The 23,823-nt window shown below is 40.2% G+C and overlaps 1 protein-coding gene across 2 annotated transcripts in view; it reads left to right on the top strand.

The window, feature by feature from the left end:
- Positions 1-23,823, top strand: part of RBFOX1 (RNA binding fox-1 homolog 1) — a 1,176,073-nt gene that overhangs the window by 285,501 nt on the left and 866,749 nt on the right. The window lies entirely within an intron of this gene.

Consider the following 23,823-nt stretch of genomic DNA (forward strand, 5'->3'; position numbering starts at 1 on the left):
GATGGTTTATTTTGGCTCCTCAGCCAAGCAGGCTTCTACCTGCTGCAGAGGTGGTTCAGGGCTTGGCACATGTTCTGTCCATCTCCACATGAGCTGCTTTGCTCGCTCTTCTTGTACCATGAGCTGCTGGAGCATGGAAGAGCAGCTGGGTTTTGTGCTGAGCTCTCACTGAATTCTGGAGTGTCATCAGCAGTGTTGTGTGTTAGGTGCTTGACATTGCTGCAGGTTGGCTCGATCGTTTTGGACTCTCGTTTATTTTGTCAGCTTCCCTCTTGATGTGTGAGTGTTTCTGAATGGTCTGGAGGTGTTCTTAGAGGTGAAAATGTCCCGATTATTGGAGTATGTTTGGAGTAACTGACTGCTAAAGAGAAGTGGCAGTCCTTTGTGAGCGCAAAGGTGCTCAAATGCATTTTCCTCCCCTGAACAAGCCGCTGCACTTGTAATGACTGGCAGATATTTTAATTTGGTGCAGAGTGCCTGAGTCATTTATTTGTAACATCGGTTGGAAGCTCAGAGTGTTCCTTGTGAAACCCTTCTCAGACTCACAGTAGGGAATTTGTGGTGTGCTCCAAAGCCAATGTTTAACTGTGACAAAATGTGTAGGTGACTCTAACTGCTGGATAAATTTTTAATATGAACCTTTGGTAAATTAAATTGCATTATTAAAGAGAATAGATAAACTGTGCTGGTTACTTCAAAGAACATGAGTTCACTTGCATACTGCAAAAGAATGAGATCATTCATTTTTATTTAGATTGAGACTGTAATATCAGTGTTCAATTTAGCTGGTCTGATTCAATTGCATACTTGGCTTGTCTCAGGGAGTTTCAGCAGTAGGATTTGTATCTGTTTTTTCACTGTTGCACTGCTCAAATGTTTGGTGCTGCTCTATCAAGAGCCTGCTAATAGTCATTTTCAGTTTCTTGTTTTGTAATGGGATTTTGGGGACTGAGATTTGTCACTGTGTGGGTACTGCTATTGACTCTGCTGCCTTCTATACAGTCTGTTTTCTTATTTATTTGTCAAATGTTCTCATGTAGGTTTTTCTCTTGTGTGTGTAAAATTCTGGGAATATTGTAAATTTCTGCATTGCCAGTTGAATTGCTTTGTTTGTTTGAACTCTATTGATTCCAAAACCTCAAGTTAACACATTTGGTTGTTTTTAAAGAACTCACCAGCTGAGGTTTGTGCCCCAGCCTGTGGGGCTGCTGACTGTGTAGGCACAGATCTGTGTGTGAGAGGTTATGGTTCGGTGCTGTTTCTCCCAGGAAAGGATTGCCAAAGTTCCCCAATACAGGGCAAATCCTAATTGGAAGTAGAGGGTAATTAAATATTTTCCTTAATGAGGGCATTAATATTGCTGGAAAATAGTCTGAGTTGAGTGGAGTAACTCACATAAAATAGCAAATAAAAAGATAGCAGACATGCAGAACAGGTTGATTGATTTTTTTGACATAATGGCAAGCTTCCCAAAATTTCTTCCTGAAAGCCACACGGGCACAGCACTACAGTTCTGGTGGGCTTTGAGTCCTTACATAACTGTGGGGGTGACAGGACACACAGGACATTTCCTCAGCTGTGAGAACAGTGGCCCTGAGTTTTGCCTGATTTGATTTGATTTGATTTTGCTTTACCTTTGTGTCTTCACGAACAGTTCTGAGAAAGGTACAGCCCCAGATCCCCTTGTTCTGGCTTACCTTTGTGCCAGGTCTTGTCTCATTGGAGCTCCTCTGTTGTTGGCTGCTGGAGTACTTGTGTGGAAGGTCTCTGCTCTGCTTTTGAATAAAAAAAGCACTTAGGTTTGTTTTCTAAAATCTTTTATCAGAGCCTCTACTCTGCTCTTGAGCTGTTGATCTGAGTAGTCTTGAAATTTGTTTATTCCTTTTTCTTTGTTCTTAGGTGACACTGCTGTGTTCCCTTACTAAATTTTGTATGAAGTCTGGATGAGAACTTAGCGTGTTTGTGCAGCCACTGAATGTTTTAGGAAGATACAAACCCAGCTGGGCTTTTTCTAAATGTTGGTTGCCACATAGCACCACAGAGATGAGAACATCTAGAGGAAGCTGTCAAGTGATCCCAGGACCTTCCTTCCATCATTTAACACAAAGGGACAACAAATAGTGACAGAGTCAAAGCTGTAGGCAGCAAAACCTTCCAAAAATAATTGCCAAATCTGCCCACAGTGTGTCTGTTAGGGTCATAGTCTTGTAAATATGCAAGCTGGAGGCATCTTAAAAAGGAATAACTTATGCATAGGTAGTCAAACACAAAGATTTTATCACAGCTTACCCTGGTTTCCTGTTCAAACTCAGAATTTTTTTATTCTTGTTCAAACCCAGATTAGCAGTTTCTGTCAATACAATTACAAAATGGGCCTGAGATCAGTCTCAAATACAGCTGTACACTGTAGCAATTCCCATAACACACAATAAAATAAATTTTCATGTAATTTGAGGAATACCTTTTTTCCATTCTGCTGACTTTATCTATTACAGGTACATGGCATCTAGTCCTTTTATTGTTTTTGTATGTACATTTTTCCCCATGAAAAGATGTCTCATTCAGCAAACTATTTGACTTTCCAGAGTGTTCTTCCTTCTAATTAGCAGTGAGAATAAATGATCTTTATGTTAGGCAAAGCATAATTTCTTTTCCTTTTTTCTGAAACAAATGGTGTTACCGAAATAGAACAGAGAAAGCTTGTTGTGATTCCTCTTTTCCTCTGCAATATTTGAATAAATGATACAGTGAAGTTCAAGGCCTTCTTGTGAGAAGTGAGAGGTCATGCCTGATTGAAATACAAGTTCAGCATAACTGTGTGTTAACTCTCTGCCTGCTTTAATGGGAGGGATGTCAAGGCAGCCTATTTTTTACTCTCATAAAGAAAAGTGTGCCAATATGTCTCAATAAAATGGAATCAAAATCAGCTCAAAGCCCAAGGAGGTTATTAAATCACAGTTTACAGGAAACCTCAGAATAATAAGGAGAATATGGCTCTAATGATAACAAAAGTGTGGCTGATTTATCCAGTGATCCAGCAGGTCCTTGATGACCAGGGAATGTCACTGTTAAGCCCCCCACGTCCCTGATGTGGCAGGAATGGGTCAGGCTGGGGAGCAGCGTGCTCAGAAAAGGGCAGCACATGGATTCCCTTCTTCCACCCTCTGCTGCCCGCTGGGATTCTCCAGAGGAGAATCCTCTGGCAGGACAGGCAATTTCATTGTTTTTGATTTGTAAAATGTGTATGAAAACCCCGTCTGTGGGCAGGAAATGTGTTTGTGTGAGTGATGTGATGAACGTGCAAGGTGTCCATGGCAGATACGGCCTGAAAGCCACCACGGGGTGGTGTGAGGGAGCTGGGGGTGCTCAGCCTGGAGAAAAGGAGACTCAGGGGTGACCTTATCCCTCTCTGCAGCTCCTGAAAGGTGGCTGTGCTCAGCTGGGGCTGGGCTCTTTCTCCAGGCAGCACTGACAGAACCAGAGGACGCAGCCTCAAGCTGTGCCAAGGGTTGCAGGTTGATTAACATAGGTTGGATATTAGGAAGAAATTTTTTGCAGAAAGGATGATAAAGTTCTGGAATATTCTGCCCAGGGAGGTGGTGGAGTCACCATCTCTGGGTGTGTTTAACAAAGCCTGGATGTGGCACTGGGTGCCAGGGTTTAGTTGAGGCGTTGGGCTGGGTTGGATTTGATGATCCAACCCAACTCATTCTGTGATTCTGTGAAGGGTTTGTGCTGGCTGATATTATGGTCTGCTTGCCTTGCACTGCTCCTGGGGGCCCCCAGCCCACCAGGCTGTGCTGCACACTCTGCCCAGTGTCTGACACACTCTGGAGATGATGCAGAACAGGAGAAACGAAGGAATCTCGTGGTGAGGCAGCAGCAGAGCTGGGCTCTCACTGCCAGCAGGACCATACCCACTTCTGCTGCCTGCTCCTGGTGCCAAGATGAACTCATTCCTTTGGAAAAGGAGTCAGTGAGGTGTGTGTGTGTGTAAACAGATAGCCTGGTCAGGAAATATGCCTCTACCAATATTGTCCTGCGGTGGCTGCTTTGATGCTCTGCAGTGTGCTCTGTTCCTCCTAGACTTATAATTCTTTCTGCTAGCTCATGAGGAATTTTTAAATCCTGTTGGCTGTCTGATTGATTTCTATGGGAAAACTATGATATCAGTGGGAACTTTATCTGGGGAGAGATGGATGCTTGGCTGGATGCTGTCAGGGTAAATTGCAGGTGCTGTATTAAAACCCCACAGCAGATAAAAACATGTCACTCAGCTCCCTCCCCTCCCTGCCCTACTTTATTCTCCCCAGCACACTTAACATGCAAGGACCTCGTGTGCCATCACTGCAGGGGATGTGTGTGCTCAGGACAGGAGACATTTCCATTTCTATTTTCAGGTTGTTTTTCAGGATGAGTGAGTGGATTACAGCTTCTCCCCGTTCTGGTGCATCAATACTTTGCATCAGCCACAACAATGCTTGAAGCTGTGCATTGTTAATCTCACCCAGCTCTGTATTCCCTCTTCCCTCCAAGTGGGTTGAGGCATGGAGTGATCAATCATGATGACTAATAAAGGATTGGCTATTAGTATTTCTTAAAGTTCCTGTCTTTAGGATCCTTGGCAAGAAAATACTTGCTTTTAAAGAAAACTGCATATCTATAGGAGTATAGCATAAAGCTTTCCTTGTCGTCATAATTTTGAGTATTTTGAGGTGTTTCAAATCTCTGTAGTTTGTACTGGGACTTCAGAATTTATCAAAAGGATAATTATTGCAGTAAGATTGTCATTTTTGCTAGGTCTGTTGAAATCACTTTAGATTTGGCTAAATCAAGCTGCCACAAATTGTGTATAAATAGGTACCAGTATATAAATATATATATATACTGGTACCTATATATATATATATATATATATATACACACACACACATAAATAGGTACCAGTTTATATATATATATATAAATATATATTATATATAGTATAGAAATATATATATAAATAGGTATCTTTTTCTCAAAAAGATAACTGCAATGGTGCCATAATTCTGCATAATACATCTAAGAATATTTATAATTTCAAGTGCAAAATCAAGACTTATAAATGAAAAGTATTTTTAATTTTTAAGCTTTTAGAACTGAACAGTTGTAACTGTGCAGAAGCTGGGATTTTTGATGTAGTGCCTTCAGTTATTTCCACTAAAAAGTATTTTTCAATCATGCAAGCTGATTAAGGGTCTGAGCTCCCAGTGAAAGGTGTCTCTGGGTAACTCAGTGTCCCTTATAAATCCTGCTGAGCACCTTCTGTGTCTTCAGATCCCCAATAAAGCCTTGATTGGCAGTGATGGGAGCTCCCAGCTGGAGCAATTATCCTGACAAGTTAATATGGACGCTGCAAACGTGGCAGGAAGGAAATTCATGGCACTGTGTGCCTGGAGGGTGACCCTGGCTTGTGCCTGGGGTGCAGCCCCCCCTGAACACACCAAATACCTGCCTGCATCAGGATCTGATGGATTGCCCTCCAACTTTTATTACCAAAGGCCAAATCCTGACTTCCTTCTAAAATTTTGAGGTATAACTACATTAGCTACATAGAGATGTAAAAAGACTACGCAAAATGGATGGAGAAGAATTATACCACGTTTTCATCCATTTTTAACTTGAGCATGAATTTCTAGGATTGTGCTCCTTCCCTCTGAAATCCTGCGCTGTAATTTTAAGCTGTGCAGTGTGAGAGGCAGTCCTGCTGTAGCTGCTACTGTAAAACCTAATTTGCTGCATAAAATATGAGAGCTATAGTGAAATATGAGCCTGGAGAGCAACTCTTTTGATCTTGAGTAGTCAAAAGGTTGGCATGTATAATGGTATGAAAATAAATGATGTCAAAACTGTAGGATATAATTTATGGTTTGGGGACTACTTTACTCATGGAAGCAGAAGCTTCTACCACTGGAAAGCAAGTAGTTCAACAATAGATAATGAATGGAAATGACAAACTTTCACAAACCCCCAGATAGACTTGATTGTGCAATTCATCAGTTTAAACACAACCAGTTGTCTAATTTACTGTGCCTATATATTATTAAATAGAGCATTTATAATATATATATATGATTGGAACTTGAGCCTTCATTTTGTATTTCTTTAAATAAGTACTAGACTTTAATTGTCATCCAGTTTGGCAAGGACTTGGACACATAAATTATCTTTAAACTATAAACTCTTTAAACTATAAACTATCTCAGGTCGAGTGACAAAAGCTTGGGTTGTGTAGGCTTTTCAAAAGGAGCTTTTTGAGGTGTCCCAGCACAGACTGAAGAGGGCCCAGATGTGTAATTGGTGCTCCTAGGAGAGGGATCACAGAAAAAGGGCAGAATATTTGTTGACTGAAATCTTTATGGCTTTATACCATGCAGGTTATTATGTGTGCCTCTGGTAGCTGAGACTCTGTTGCCTACAGGGGCTTTAGACTTGGGATATTTTTTTAATATATGTATGAAAAAATGGTCCATGGACTAATTTATTTACCTCCATTTGCTTCATTCAAAGTTGCACAACCTTCCCCAATAAACTCTCTGCAAACAGTCTTTTAACTGGGCTTGAGGTCTGGGGGGGTTTGGTTGCTTAGTTTTGTTTTGGTTGGGTTTTTTTGTTAGTTTGGTTTTTTTATTTTTTCCCGTGTTTTTTTCCTTTTTTTTTTCCTTATTTGTTTTGGTTTTGTTTTTGTGATATTTTTTTTTGTTTGGTTGGTTTTTTTGATGCTCTGTCTTTCTTTTGAGGTCTCCTTTGTGAAGCTTCTCTTCGTCCTTCTGTCACCCAAAGGCTGCCCAGTCCCTTTGGTGGTGCTCCAAGGCTGTTGATGAACAGAGTGAACCCAAGGCTGGCGTTGTGTTGGGTGTCACTGCCCTCTGCAGAGTGAGCTCCTGCAGGGGAAATGCTGCACCCAGAGCTCCCCAGGCTGATGGGGCTGTTTGGGTCCAACCACTGAGCCTGAAGCTGGAATTCTCCCCAAGGATGTAAAGATTGCACCCCCATCAGCAACCCCCAACCCTACCCAAATCTGTGTGGACAGAGCTCCTAGGAGCTGTTTGAAAAAAATGAGTTTTAATAATGACAGCTGTGAGCCACCCTGCATGCCTTTTCTATGGATGTAGCTATAAACACACACATTTCATGGACCTGTTTCTCCAGAATGTGTTTCAGTAAAGTGCATCAAGAATTTGATGGTGACAAAAGTGAATATAAGCTTGTCTCACTAAAGGCTTGGTATTGACTTGAAAGTGCACTTTGTTTATTGATTCTGTTTCTTACTTCCCTTCCACATCCTCCTGCTGAATGCTGTGAGCTTTCAGTGCCTGTGGGAGAACTGAATGTGTTTTGATGAAGGTTTTAAAGTGCTGTATTAATCACACTTCTGTCAGTCCTCAGTGGTGGATTTCAGGAGTATCACACTGTCACAGCTCTAGATGGGCCATATTGATCTTGATGATTAAATCAGCTAAAGAAAACTTGATTTCTGAGGGAAAACTTAATATTCTCAAAGCCCAAATGTCTCCTAAATATTTATAGGTGAAGAAAGTTGATCAAATACCTTTGTTCTCTGATTATTACCATGAGCAGCAACACTTAGTTCAGATTCTCATCACAGTGATGTGATGTAGTAATATATAAATTCCTGTGTAGGTGTTTTCAATCGTGGGAATATGCAGAGGTAACTTTTTTCTTCTATCTTGGCTAGGCAGGAAGATAAATAGGTAAAAGTGTGTATGTGTTTAAGCAATAAGGTTGGTTTAATGGTTCTGGGGGGAAAATTTCCTCTGGTACACAGAGTAGTGACTTGATTGAACAGGACAGAATCATGCAGTTCAATTAATGTGCAAATATGTGTTCACTGAACTTTCATTCCATTTATCACATGGACATGGAAATAGGGTCATTTTTTATCTCTGTATTATGTATATGACATCTTAGTTTGCTTCCTGCATGCTGCTGTGGGGAAAAAAGCAATGTGGCACACCAGAGGCAAAAAGAATTGGAGATAAATTCCTCAGCTGTCACAAACATATTTAAGTAGATCTTTGTTTGAAGATAAATCTCTTCCTTCTGCAAGGACTAACATTCAGAAGGCCTTTGCATGCTCTCCCCATTAAAATTGGATATGTTCCTTGGCTGTGTGCTGGGAAAAATCATGGGCAACAATTGTCATGTTTATGAAGTACATGGTTAACAAAAGTGTACTTACAGAAAAACATCAAAATGAAGTTTTAGCTGGAAGTACATTAATATTCACCATTAGCTGTTTAAAATAAGGAGTCAGATATTTCAAAGTAACTTTTTCCTGATTCTTACCAAGGTTTTCTTCCATCCTCAGGCCTAGTGAAATTTGTTTGGGGACTATTCTCGTTCCTTTGACTAATAACTACCTGAGTACAGGTAGTTATTCAGTTCTTATACTGAAAACCTGTACTGGTATATTCTGTTAGTAAAAGTAGAATGAATAAACTTCTGCCTTTTATTTCTATAATTGGTGAAAAAAAAGTTTCCTTTTCTCTTGATATGGAACAAAAATTTACAGCAGCAAGGGTAAAAGATGAAATTTCATAACTGCAATGTAAATTAGTGTGATAAAAATTCCCTTCTTAAGAGCCTGTAAGAATACTGGAAGGTGGTTAAGAATTTCATTGTTCAGTTTCACTGAGAGTCTGAAGACCTTTTGGCTGACATGGGCAGCTGTAAAAATTAAAGAGCAGCTGAATTCCACATGGAATTGTAGCATTTGCAGGCAAGGCTTATAACCTTTAAACAAAGCACAGGCCAAATTCTCTGCCAGGGAAATTGGCAGAGCTTCATAAACTTTAATGGAGCTGGGCCTTAATGGAACTGTGCCAGGTTTGAGGAGCAGTGAACGTGAGCTCAATTTAGGCAGGAGGTGGCAGAAGCTGAGGTAGAGAAAGAGGAGTTTAAATTGTTAATAATCAGTCCCCACAGGTCACTTTTAAATAGGAGAAGGTCTCAGCCTGGGAACTGCAGTGTCTGGTGAAAACCAGATGTCTTTCCATCAGATATTTAGTTCAACAGCTTTAATTTGTATGTGAAAATGCAGGAAAAATTGGATTTCTTATTAATTAAACCTGTACTGCTGCTTAACATTGTGCCCAAAATGAGCAAAAGAGATATTTTGGGAAATGTTTCTGAATGGAATGTGAGGAGTTTGGAGCAAACAAACCATAAACTCCAGGGCAGGACAAAGGGAAATGTTTCCATCAGTGCAAACACATTGATGCAGCGCTTAGAGAGCATGAGGGGTTTATGTTTAGGGGAAATAATGTGTTTATAACAATAGATGTTCATAGGTAATATCTGTTCACAGATAAAGCAATTGTGAGCCAGCCAGCATTTTGGGTTGGGACTTCACCAGGAAGTTGTGGAAGGGTGCTGCTGCCTATTCCCATTATACATTTAAAAACCAATTTCCTTAGCAGCAGCACTCCCTGCAAAGGCGAATATCCAGAATCATGACGGGGTGTTTGGGGGCAGTGTGTATTTGGTTCATTCTTTTAACTGAAGTACTAAAATATTTTGCTTTCCCATTCATGTTTAACAGCTGCCAAACATGTTTAGGAAACGTGTTCTGTACAAACCCAGGAAGGGTTTGATTTAAAACTGCTGTGGTTGCTTGGAGAAATGTTCATTTTGCTGTAACGGGGAGGAGGAAATCAGCATTGTTCTCCATCTCCTGCTTTGCATAGCTGGGGAAGGTGAGCAGCAGTACCTGCACTGGTGTAGCTGCTGTGGGGGGGAAAAAAGAGAGAAACTGCTGCCCAGCACTGCAGGGGAGAAAATAGAGGAGCAAACTTGGGAGGGAGTCTGGAGTGCTGGAGGAAAGGTGGAGCTGAGTGGGTGAAACAGAGCCTTTCTCCTCCCCAGTCACGACAACTTGGCTGAGAGATCAACAAGGCATAGCCAAAATATTTCCTTTTCTTGAGTGTTCTCAGAGGTCATAATTAAACCATGTCTTGTAGGGGAAGCCCCCTTTGCTTAAGGGAGATCTGAATTTTCCACCCTAGGAAATGGCAGATGACAGAGGCAGCCTGGGCTGCTTAGCTGCTTGTTAAGGCACCTTTTTCCCTGGGAGTTCCACATTTCTCTGCCACTGAAACATGATTTCAGTTTCTGGTCTGTGACAGTGCTCACAGGGGTCCCAGGATGAGGGAAGAGATGAGGATCTGACTCCATGTTTCAGAAGGCTGATTTATTATTTTATGATGTATATTACATTAAAACTATACTAAAAGAATAGAAGAAAGGATTCCATCAGAAGGCTAGCTAAGAATAGAAAAGGAAGGAATGATAACAAAGGCTTGATTGGCCATTAATTAGAAACAAGCACATGAGACCAATCCCAGATGCACCTGTTGCATTCCACAGCAGCAGATAATCATTGTTTACATTTTGTTCCTGAGGCCTCCCAGCTTCTAAGTAGAAAAATCCTAAGGAAAGGATTTTTCATAAAAGATGTCTGTGACACTGGTCTGATAAAGAGTTTTCAATTACTTGTAGTGTGGAAGTGGTTTCTTCCCTTTATAATGAATTATTGCATATGATTAATTATTTGCTGAATTACTAAAGCGTTCTAACTAAAGGACATTGTCTGTTGGATTGGGAGTTTATGATTTTGGGACTAGGCTGAAGTCTTCAGAATCATCTTCACGGGGTTTCTATAACAGAGTAACTCCCAGCAGTTGGTCTGAAAATTGCTCTCCTTGCTGTATCTCATTTCCTTCTTCCTCAGTGCCCTTTGTTCCCAAAGGACATAGTGAATGTCCTGAGTAGGATTTGAAGAATTCAGCGTAGATCCAAACCATCTAGAGAAGCTCAAAGAGTTCAATCTTTTAAATTTTATTGCATTTTTATGCAGACTTTACATTCTTACACTTCAAACATAACACAAGAATTTCTCTCCTGCTCTGGATTCAGTGAATGCCTTTTGCTGTAGCTTCTCTGGGGAGGCAAAGCAGCTCCCAGCTGAACAGCTCTTCACATTCAGCAGGACTTCTGAAAACATGAAATTGAAAACAGCATCGTGTTTGAGCTCTAGATGATTTATTCTGACAAATGACACAAGGGCATCTCCAGATAAACACAGATGATTACATGTTGGTAAAGCCACCAATTGTCAGGAGACCAGAATAATGTTCTAGGAGGAAATATCTGTGGTGTTTAATGAATTTTGAAGCATCACTACAAAACCTCTGTTACAAAACTGCATTTTAAATCAATACTGAGAGTGTGCTGAATTGATAAAATCAGAGTTCAAGTGCTGAGCTGTGTTCATCACTTTAGTTTGTCCTGCATGGACTTGAGAATGCCATTGGATATTGGTTGTACTTTTCAGAAGAGAAGCCTAGGAGCAGATTAAGGCCTAGACTTAAATATATTGAAAGCTGAACCAAACAGGCAGAGTAATTTAATCCTATTTTTGTTAAGCTTTTGATAAATACTTTATTTATTGTAATACAGATCATACACTCCATTATGGTTCTGGTCAGGACAGTGTTTTAGGAGAGATCCTCCAGAAGGAGAAGACTTAATGGCAGTGACAAATATTCCTGAATGTGGCTGTAACTATCAGAAATTTTGGTTTATGGCTCTTTACTTAATGCTTTAAATGCTAAATTAAAGAAGCCATTGAGAGTAGTGAAATGTGTCTTTTCTAATAATTAATAATAATAATATAATAATAATAATAATTCTAATAATTATAAGAGCATTATGGGAGAGACAAAGTGACAGTTTAGAAGCCATAGGAGCCATTAATTCAGCTGCCTCTCCCAGATTGATGGGTGTCTAGTTCCTTATCACCCCCAGCCAGTGTCACACTGCCACAAGGAGCAGGTGCCTTCACCTCAGCTGCTAGGGTGAAAAATTGCATCTCAAACATCTCCAGCCTCTTCGTCTCCTGAGCAGGAATGGTGATATGGAAAATTCAAGTGTTTGGTTTATGTCACCAACACTTAAAACCAAAAACAAACAAACCAGTCCCCAAAACAAAACAAATTAAACAGTTCCTCTTGCCTTTTACAGAGTGACGTAAAGTGAAGACATATGATTGCATTTTGATTAAAAGTAATTACAAGTAACCTTAATTAGCTCCTGATCCCATGAGTTTAGAGGAATGCTCTATTTAAAATGAACTAATGCAAAAAATTTTAATACTTCCATAATAAACGAGAATGTTTTTTCTTCATATTCAAAAGTAAAGAACTCTCAAACATTAAATGAACTATAAAATGCCTGGAAGAACACTGGAACCATTAGGAACCTCATTGTCATCATTCCCATAACTGGTTTGAAACATGGCATTTTCATGGATAGGTAACCATTTACTTTCTACATGAGTTGCTGTGATAAGAATTTATTACAGGACCTCAGGGAAATGTTGTTACATCTATTAAAAAAAAGTTACCATTAATTTTGTAGAATTAGAACATCGATTTAATTTGGCCTCCTTTAATTGATGTTAGGCAGCTTGGGAACGGATGTCCTCACTTTGTAAATGCACTTAATCACTTCTTGCTACAAAACCTTGAACATAATTTTTCCAATCAGAGCTGACAGTTGTAGGGTTAAAGCTCAACACTAATAAATTCACAGGGACTAGATACTGTACTACCTGCTATCCCTCTTCAAAACACTGGCACTGCAAAGCAAGTCTGAATAATTTTAATTAGATAATCTCACTATGCGTTCTTTTCCTAAATAAATTTTATTTGCTCCTGTTAGCACAGTAATTCAATTTGCTGGTGTTTGTCTTCTTGGGAGAAATAAATTCCTTGTGAGCTTGTAGGGCTGCCAGCTGGTGCACAGTGCAGAACAGAGGGGCTGGGGTTTGGTGGCACTTTGGGGGGCGTTTCTGGGGGCACAGGGGCTCTGGCAGCCTGTGGACAAAGGCACTGGCAGGGTGAAGGTCAGGCAGCTCAAAAAAACAAATATCAACGTGCCCAGGTTAATGGTGGCACTGTCAGGGAATGGCATGGAAAGATTTTTTTTTAAAAAATGATAAGTCTGCTTCTACTTGTTGTGGTCATTATCCAACATTCTCTGTTTTACTTGGAGAATAAGACATGTGTGTGAGGTGTTTTAATCACTTAGTTCTGATGTTTTATCAGTGCTGCGGTCATGGTTTTCCCTGGAGATCATGGCCCAGGTAAGAATAAGCTGTTGCTTGGGGGAAGAAATAAGAAATAACTCCAGAAGTCCTTTTCCTCCAGAACACCACTTTGCACTGAAGTGATTTCCCTCTTGTTATTAGTCTTGTTTACAATTTCTTTGGCACCTGGGAGGAGCAGTGGGATAAGAGGGAAAAAAATGTCTTTTGTCTTGGAAAATCTCCTCATGTAGTCAAAAATCAAGATTTCTTTTGGTTTTGTTTTTGGTTTTTTTTCCACCACCAGTAGAGTGGTGAAAAATTTCTGTGGCAGCATTTCAGGCAATTTTTACATTTTCCACCTTTTTTCTCTACTACTAATGAAGAAAAGCTTTGATTAACCATCCTGGATAACCCTCTGCTGCTTCAGCTCTGGTTCTCAAATGCAATTGTTCAGTTTTTCTCCTTGAGTCTCTGTGGGATTTCCCCTGTGGAAGAAGAAAGCAATCTCTTAAGTCCCTGTGACTTTCCGTGTGTATTTTAGTAGAGTTTTTAGATTCCAGAAATTGGGGTAGGGCTGATCCATGCCTCTCCTGAGCTGGCAATGGGAGCTCATCAAAATGCCAAGCTCAGTTCTTCCCTCAGCTCTCACAAGAAAACGAGGTGGGTAGATTAGAGGAAATTTGTGGAAAGCAAAAACATGTTTAATAATTCAAAATTGGATGAATGAGTAACTAAGCAGACCTTGAAGCTGAGGCCTTTGAAAGACAGAACAACAGAAGCTGACCATGTACATGAGCTGCTCTATAGACTTCCTTTTCCATTCAGCTTCAGAAACTTTTTTTCATCTAAGGTCAAAATTAGTTGGGTTTTCAGGTCAGTGACTTGAAGCCTACTCTGTAAACAAATAGCAGAGAAAGGCTTCTAGCTGTACATTTTCTTTTAGAACGGTTCGATTTTTTAGTCAAATAATATTTTTTCATAAAAAATATTGCAAATTTTGTATTCTCCTGCCTTAAAATAAATTGTTTCAGCTGTACAAATGAGAATAAGCAGCTTTATTCCCTGATTGATCATAGCACATCTCAGGTAAATGCATTAGTAGGCACTTTTAAATTATGAATGTAAAATACTAAATAGATGAAAGCACTATGAAAACTGTTTTGGCTTGCTACATAATTAGGGTGTGTTTTATCTTTACACCATTCAGATTTTCATTCAAACTTTTGAACATATTGACCACTGCCAAATTTATCACTCCTCTTTTCCGCGTTTGCTTTCCACACGTAGCTTGGAATGTTCTCACTTGTCTAGGGCTGCAGATAAGCTCGTGTGATGAGTGAAGGGATGAGGCAGATGATGCTTTAAATGCACAGATATTTTCCTTTCAAAGAGGAGGATTAGGGGAGGACTTTTCATTCAAATCCTGTTGATCCAGAGCAGGCAGTGTGGTGTTGATAACTGATGAGTTGAGGGCGGGTGTTCAGCTTTCTCTGGGATATTCCAACTTTTGAAGGTCTCAGAAGCTGAGAGGTGCAGTGGGGCATAATTGTTTGTGCTGTGCACGTGGTTAAAAGCAGCAGATATTTATGATCCCTCATTTGATGGAACTTCTGATGGGATGGAGGAGATTTCCCCTGCTCATGGCACATCCTCGTGTCACAGGTACACAGCTTATCAGCATTGAGACATAAACTTTAAAGAATTTAGGGATTTCAGAGGGGCTGAGGTTTTAGTTAGAGATAAGCTTTAAGTTAATTAAAATAAATGGTTAGGCCTTGATGAAGTTAAGAGTTAGTAGTTAACTAATAATTGATGGCTTGTCAACACAATGCTTGGTTAGCTGGGTTTATAATGAAGAATATAGAAACTGATAAATGGCTTTTAGGAACATAAGACAATTGAGGCCGCCTCTGTTCTGAAACCAATTGAAGATGGGGAATGGGAGTTCTACCAAGGGTTCATTTGTCATATTTGCCTTGAAAAGGTAGAAAGGTCAGAACGAGGAAGAGTTCATTTACTGCTCATTTTGGGACCCCTCCCCATGAAAGGGACCACTGGCCCATTTCAAGGAACAAACTGCACATGCTTAACAGCTTTTGAACTAATTACCATATGAAATGGGGAATGGGATGCACCAAAGTTATGAATATGCATTTGTATTTTGGGTATTCAATACTTGGATAGATAAAAGGACTCTGTAATCACCTGTAAATCACAGTGTGTATTTGGGAGCTATCCCACAATAAACACACACTTACTAACTTTAAACTGTTACTAACTTTAAACTGTTACAGAGTCTTTATCTGTCACAGTTGGATATTGGTATTAGATCAATATTAATAAACCAGCATCCCCCCTTCACACCAGGCACAATCTGCTTTTTAGCAGTTCCCTAACTAAGCTAGCTTATTTCCAGCAAAAATCCAAACTGTGAAGTTTGTTTTGGTCTGTTTTGCCCCCAGTGTATTTAAAAGAATAGTGTGTGAGGGACAGATCATCTGCTGGGCTCTGTCTGAGAATAATCCAGCTCCTACATGGCAATGTGAGAGCTAAACATCTCTTTAAGCCCTGGAGTATCCATAAACACATCTTTTCAGTAATAAACTGATTTTGACCTCTTGTGTCAACTTCTCTGGGCCAGTAAGAGAACACTGTTAATTTTAATACAAATATATTGCTGCTTGCAAGGACAGGGAGCTTTTAACACGGGAAAATTGAGATCATTGTTCTGTCATGCACACCTGAAGTATCTGCTTTATCCCTCATTTAATGGAACTTCTGATGGGATGGAGGAGATTTCCCTTGCTCATGGCACATCCTCATGTCACACATACACAGCTCGTCAGCATCATCCCTTCACACTCGAAAATATCTGTTTTTTAGCAGTTCCCTAATTAGGCTAGCTCATTTCCAGGAATAATCCAAACTTTAAAGATTTTTTTTTGGTCTGTTTTGTATTTAGAACAGAACAAATGTATTTAAAAGAATAGTCTGTGAGGAATAGATCATCTGCTGGGCTCTATCTGAGAATAATCCAGTTCCTACATGGCAATGAGAGAACTAAACATCTCTTTAAGTAATTAACATCTCTTTCAGTAATTAACTGATTTTGACCTCTTGTATCAACTTCCCTGTGCCAGTGAGGGAACACTGCTAATTTTAATACAAATATATTGTTGTTTGCAAGGACAGGGAGGTTTTAACACTGGAAAATTGAGATCATAGTTCTGCCATGCTCACCTGAAGTATCTGCTTTTCACAGTGTTCAGAAACAACTTGCCCTACTGTGTATTGCTTATCTCAAAAATCAGTTTTAAGTGCATTCCTATATTGATCAGATTTCATACAGGACTGTACTGGGATATCATCACTTTACAATCTATGCTGAGGGTTTTATTTAATTGGCTTTGCAAAGTCTGCATTTGTCTGGGCTGACCTTTCTATTTTTATTCTAAATATTTATCTTTGGAGTCAGTAGCCTGCACTGACCATTTCACTGATGAAACTGAGGACAGCTTGCAATCCTGCTGTTGACATTTGTGTTTAACCTCTGACTTTTCAAAGGAAATTCATTAGTGGCTATACAGCTTCCAGGAGTTCATTTTACTTTTCTTAATCATGCAGCAAGGCCACCTCTCCTGGATCCACAGCCAACTGTTTAGTGCAGTTTTTAATGAGCTACAGCACCTTTGGGGAAGCTCATCTCCAGGGTTGGCTTCAGGCACAAGCAAGCCAGGTAATTTCAAGGGCTGTAAACTGATGAGGGCAGCAAAATCCCAGTTTTAGACAAGGCAGAGCTTTGCTGGTGCTCCCTCACCCTGCAGTGATGGCAAAGCTCCCTGTCCTGGTGGAGAGGCTTGGGCACCGCAGTGGGACATGGCACATCCAACCCTGTCCCCCTCGGCTCCTGAGCTGTGTCCTTGAGAGGACAGGAGGCTGCAGGACAATCCATCCCTCCTGATGCTGGTGCCAGCCCACACGTCCCATCCTGCTCAGCTTCCCCAGCTCAGCTGGGCAGATGCCTGTCTCTCACATGGGCAGCCACAGGGAAAGGCACAGCAACAGGATTGTGGTGTTTCCCAGAGACAGACAGCATTCCCCAGCTTTCCTGGGGAAAAAAGATGTTTGATGAAGCCAGTCTGCCAAAGGTGTGAGATAGAATTTGTCTCTGTTGAGGTGAAATTTTGAAATGCATTTTGGTCTGTTCCACAAAAGCCTAATGGTTATATTACTGTTCCAGGCAAAGCTGGGCTCAGGTGTGGGTTCAAATGGGTTTGTGCCACCCCCTGTCCCCTCCTGGAAAGTGTCACAGTTCTTAATCACCCCAGATGAACACTGGGGTTCATAATCACTCCCCCGAGTAACACTGGGACCCCTTTGGCAGGAGCAAAGAGGAAAAGCCCCTGGAGGTTCCCTCCAAGTCTGATCCATGTTCTGCACCATCTGTGAGGAGCTGCCCCATCCCACCCCACCCTCACCAGGCAGTGCTGCTCTGGGCCAGGTCAGGTGGGAAATGCAATATTTTTACATCTTTCCCTTTAAACACCCTGCTCTGGTGCCTGTGGCTGCCCCAAAACGCAGGGCTTGGAGCAGCTCCTAACAGAATTTGCAAATGTGGCTCCTTTTTAGCTCACAAATCTGGGCCTTGAGGTTTCAATTCCCACTTCTCAGATCCTGGCTATCCCTGTGGAGTCCCTGAAGAGTGATTTTCCTGGAGTTCTTCCCTTAGCTCTCTGAAGCAGAGGGGAAGACAGCTGGGTTCTCTGCTTTAATTAGACTGAGGAAGCTGCTCATAAAAGAGTGGAAAAGAGAGCAGAAATCAGCCAGCCTCTTAGTGGAAATGCTGCATGCATAATGCTGGGAGGGAATGGGTACATTTAAATCTGAATAGTTAAACAAGCCAAAGAGTTGTCACTTGGTTTTCTTTCCCCCCTCTTTGCAAATTTCCCTGGTAACAGCCAGGCAAGTTGGTGATTCAGAACATGGTTCCATTTATTTGGTCAAAAAGTGATAAGAGTCGTAAATATTTCAGAGGAATCAGTGTTAAGTTTCCTCTGCTGTGATTCATAAGGATTTGGATTATTATGATGAAAACATTTGTAAAGTTATTGTGCTTCTTTTCATCGAGAAAGGTTCACTTGTGAATCCCTGCTAGGACTGTATTTCCCACTGCTTATCTTTATTTCTCCAGGGTTTTAAGTGTTAGTCACCATATCAGGGCACTAAAACAGTGCCTGCTGCTGGGGTGACGGCATGGAAAATGAATGCCAATATTCACATCATGTATGGACTGACAATATTAGCATCAGACAGCTCTTGGCAGAAATAGAAATTTCACCAAAAAAAAAAAAAAAGGGAAAAAAAGGAAGTTTAGCAAGTGAGTTCTTAATATCTATATCTATATTCACAATATAATACAACTTCTAGATGACTGAGGGGGTGGGCATATATATAAATAAAGAAAGGAATAGATTAATCAAATATTAACCCAAATACTTCTTTCTGCAAATAAATACAAAAGTATTATTTTCAAGCTTGTTGGAAAATTATAGAATGAAGCTCTACTACTCATAAAATGGGTACCATACAGAGGAGGAGCAGCAGAACAAGTCCAGGCTAGAGAACCTTGGGGTGGGGGATAGTAAAATAAATTCTGCTTGCTGAGGTATCATTATTGCTGCCATTAGTGAAGAGATGGGAATACTTTTGGGCTAAGAATGATTCATTACTCAGAGAAACATCAGTCTCAGAGGGTGTGAGATCTGTGAGAGCAAGCAGTTGGCCAAAGCTCGAGTGTAGTCCAAAGTTCTTTGCTACAAGGTAATATATTAATTTCTAGTTTAATGGACAGTTGGTACAAGGTTTATTTTGCTTGTCTGACCTATCACCTTTACTTAATTTTGCTGCACTGCAGATATTTTTGCCTAATGGGCTATTATCACACTTACACACAAATGCTTCTATTATAACTTCTAAACTCTTTGCTTACTCTACAACCACAGCCCTACATTATAAACCCTTCACCATCTTATCAATGCAGTTTCTCACTTATCTAAGGTATATTCTACTTCAACCATAGAAACACAAGTTTATGGTTTTTCTGCTTAGTGTCTGTGTATTTTATTTTTACACCAATCTAAGCTTTGTCTAAGATGGCAGATCAAACCTTCTTGTATCTGGGGAAGTTTCTGTTTGTCTAATTCCCACACTGAGAGAAGGGCTATATAAATATAACCTACTATTGTAATAATTATAATTAATAATATTAATATAATTAATATTATTGATTAGCATGTTTCTGCTTTGCAGTGCTCTGTGGGGAAGGGATTGGAGGCCTCTTTCCCCTGCGTCACTGAACTCAGCCTTGTAACAGAAACTATTTAGATATTTGTGTTTGATATATTTTGTAAATGTTCATGAATCTACAAAGGGCAAGAAGTTGAACACCAAGCAGGCACTTGTGAAAAGAATACACAAATAAATATGAGCAACTAAAGTATTTCTTTATCTTCTAGTTTTATTGCCTCTTATGATAGAGCAAGTTAAGTGAAAAAAAATAAACTGTTGGTATTCAAGAATCAGTGTTTTATTCAGTAAATGTTTCAATAATCCACAGCTAGTTAAAATTCAATTTAAAATTCACCACAGAATTTTTGCTTCAGTGTTCTCAATTTTAAAGTTATTTTTAACTACTATAAAAAGCACAGTGAAATCTTTTGGGAATAATTTAATCCTTAAAGCTTCTCTAGACACAGAGCCAAGAGAGAAGCACCCTGTGAACAGGAAGGGGCTGCTTGTAGAGCTCTGCATCCTCACTAGAGACTGAAATTCCATGGCTGCTCCACCTGAAAATCATGGCCAGGCAATGTTGCTGTGTAGAGGGCAGGAAAAAGACTTTTATTGAGATGCTTCTACTACAATGAGTTGTAGAATTATATGTGTTATGTTAGAATATGTGTCTGTGTGCGTGAAGGTTTTAGCTTTTACATTTATCAGATGCTGTACTGCATTAGCGTATAACTCTGAACACCAAGATATTGTCTTTGCTGGGATGGAGGCAGGAATGATGAATCTGACTCCATGTTCTCAGAAGGCTATTTATTGCTTTATAATACTATATTATATTAAAGAATACTATACTATACCAAAGAATACAGAAAGGATACTTACAGCATGCTAAAAAAGATAATAATGAAAACTCCTGACTCTTTCCATAGTCCTGACACAGCTTGGCCCTGATTGGCCAAAGAGTGAAAACAACTCCCAGCAGAATCCAATGGAACAATCACCTGTGGGTAAACAATCTCCAAACACATTCCACATGTGAGCACAACACAGGAGAAGGAAATGAGATAAGAATTGTTTTCCTTTTCTCTGAGGCATCTCAGCTTCCCAGGAGAAAAATCCTGGGAGAAGGGATTTTTTCAGAGAATGTGAATGCCACACCAAGGCATCATGTATATATAAATATAGATCTAAAAATACAATATAATTGTTCTGCCTCACCAAATTCTTCCCTTTGGAGTTCGTTGCATCGGCTGAGCTCTTCACAGCACCCCCAGCCCTGATCCCTGGGAGGACACAGAGTGCCAGCCCATCCCTGGGCCAGCTCTGCCAGGGCTGGTTCCCCTCTCCCAGCCCAGCCTAGGGACACTCTGAGCTCCACAGAGCCACTCCTGCAACTCCTGAATGCTCCATTATTCTACAGGTGGGTGTAGAACACCCGCTTGTGTTTATTACTCAGAGAAATCTCAGTCTAACGTAATTTAATAAAGCTATAAGGGACTTCTTTGGGATGCATCCCAGCAGAAATGTGCATGGCACATCTGGTTGTGGCTGTAGCTAATTCCAGATATGCAGAGGCCTCTCCTCACTTGCTCAGTTTATCAGGAATCTGGGCGGAACTGGATTCTATTATGAATTCCTTTGCACTTTGAAATCCACTTGGAAATTCTATGAGGTGCCCTGTTTTAATACTAAGGAAATATCTTTGGGAAATTCACTTAAATTTTAATTGTTTGCCGGATTACCTGACAATATCTGTTCTGCATAGGAATATAAATGGAGGCTTAGTAAAGAAAGAGAAATGGTCACAATAATATAGTTCTGGGTGCAGCAGGTGGATGGATTTTTTGCCACAATCAGAAGAAAAGCTGTTGCATAGATTAGCAGGACGTAGGGTTGAGTGGATATTTTAAAGAGGAGGTCATTTAGACAGAGTGACCAAATGTATAAAAGTGACTGCCTTCTGCCAGCCTCTTGGCACCCAGATATGCATAGATAATTCTGACAGAGATCTGATACTTTCAGAATTCAACTGGTCTTCAGATCAAAGCCAGTAAAGCTACAACTGTTGGGATTTATGAGGGTAATCTACACAGGAGACAAACAAATCCTTTATTTCCTTAATAATGGTTATAAATTTAGGAATTGCTTGAGTTCTGTAACTACTGGATTTCCTTTGCTGTCAAGTCAGTTCTGTGGGGAGATGGCAGAGCTATACCTGCATTTATTTATTTATTTATTTAAGTAAATATCTGCAGCTGCAAAAACAAATAGGCTTTTTCAGACTTTTTTCTTTTAAGAAAAGACACTTATAATTGTAAAATATGCAGTACTTGAGCATTTTTCCTCAATTGTGAGCACTTTCCATTCCCTTTTCGAAAGCTTTTTCTGGGGACACTCACGTGTTACAAATAGCCTTGAAAAATAAATAAACAATGCATCCTTTTGTTAGGAGTATGTGCATCTTATCCATCTGTCCTCCTCTTGTGTTCCTTCTGTGTTATTATTCTACAAAGTCAATTCTTCCAGAGAATCTATGTGATTCTTTTTTTTTTTTCCTTGTAAGAAGCTTACAGGACAAAAAAGCAATAGAAATTCACCCCGGTATTGTTCTTGAGGAGGTATTTTCCCTTTACTACCTTGAACAATCTTCTTGTATGAAAAATGAAATAGAAGGAAAACAGAAAACCAACTGCCTTTTATCCCTCTCATTTAATGGAGCTGAGTTCTCCTCAAGAGCGCCTTGGAGTATTTAACCAGCTCCTGATGCAGTAATTACAGCTGCTGCCTGGCCTGGTGCTGCAGGTGAGGCTGTGCTGGTGTAATTAAAAAAAAAAAAAATAAAAAAAGGTGAATTTCTCTGCGGTGAAGGTGCCAGAAGTGAGGGATGGCAGAGGAAGGGAGCAGCTTTGAGAGTCACCAGTGTCACACGTTGCTCTGTCCACCTGCCCTTGTCCTCAGGGCAGGTTAAAATGCCAATGACAATTTAAAAGAGGTGGGTAAGGGAAAGCAGAGGGGTTTTTGGAGAGGCTCACTGATCAGTCCCGTTAATCACAGGCAGTATTTCACACCTGGCTGGGGTGGCCCCATGAGCTCCAGGGCTGATGGTTTGACACAGGGGTGCCTTTGGATCCTCTGCAAACCCTCTGGAATTCTCCTTTCACTCTGCAGCGCTGCATAAGGGCACAGATTTCCTGACAGAGCAGGCACTTGATGTAAAAACAGTTGTCTATAAACTAAAGAACAGCTAGGGGCACTGCTGTTAGGCCTGAAAAATGTTGCGGCTTTTGCTTTGTTTTCTGGGCTTATTTTATCAGAAATGTTCTGACAAAATGTCGGTGGCTTTTAGAAATTGATATGACTCTCTGGAGTAGATAGCAATAAATATTTAAAAGAATCCCACTGTTATTTTGAGGAGAAGGCTGTTATTAGAAAGCCTAGACAACAAGCATTTTTGTAACAAAACATCGCTGGAAAATGTAATATTAAAAATATCCCTGCTTGCTATGCTCCAAAATTCTACTGGTGACAAATGGAGTCAGTTTATTAATATCTCAGTCCACAGTCACAAATAATTAGAATAGAACATCAGGTGGGAAGGAAGCCCCCCAAAAGGAAACCCCAAAAGTGACTCTAAATTCTGATCCAGCAGAAAGGAGCTGAGCTCTGTTCATCCTCATTCTGAGCTGGTATTCACAGGGTATAAAACTGAGTAATTGATTCTGTTTCCCTTAATAAACAGAATCCTGTCCTTTTTATGGAATGTAACTTTACAGTTTCTGAAGAGGTTTCATGAGTGAAAAATTCATTGCTATTTAGTGTCCAATTGCACCCAGCTTTAGAGTCTAATGCCTCCTATTCACATTGCTGAGCAACCATCCTGCATCCCGTGCAGTGCAGAGTTGATTCAGGCAATTTTCCCTATAGATTTGTGCATATGTCACCTTTGGGCAAAAGATGAGCTAATAGAATTGAAATGAATGTAATTGGCAGAAGGTCAACCAGGGAGCTGTGCATGTCTAGAGCTTCCAGAAAATGCAGAGTTGTTTCATGTTGGCATATGACTTGATTAGTATGCAGGTAAGGTGATTGTGCCTCAACAGAATAATTGGATCATTGAAATATCTGCAAACCCTGGTGTATCTACAAAGCCTGAGCAGTGATTAGATCCTGCCTGTTCATCGCAGCAAGCCTTGAAATTCTTCCCACTGTGAAAAACTAATTTTCTGTGGGAATTTATTAAATAAGAAATCTGCATGCCACTTTACCTTGTAAGCATTACGGGCAGAATACAAAGATTTCCTTTGACTTTGATGTATGCACTTCACGGATGCTTTTATACCATTGTTTTGTTACTTCTCTGCATTCAGCAGAAATTCCAGTATCTC

The sequence above is a fragment of the Melozone crissalis genome, unplaced genomic scaffold (assembly GCF_028551555.1).
Source record: "Melozone crissalis strain CALT ecotype California unplaced genomic scaffold, PUWL_Pcris_2 ptg000012l_1, whole genome shotgun sequence".
NCBI classification, from domain to species: Eukaryota; Metazoa; Chordata; class Aves; order Passeriformes; family Passerellidae; genus Melozone; species Melozone crissalis.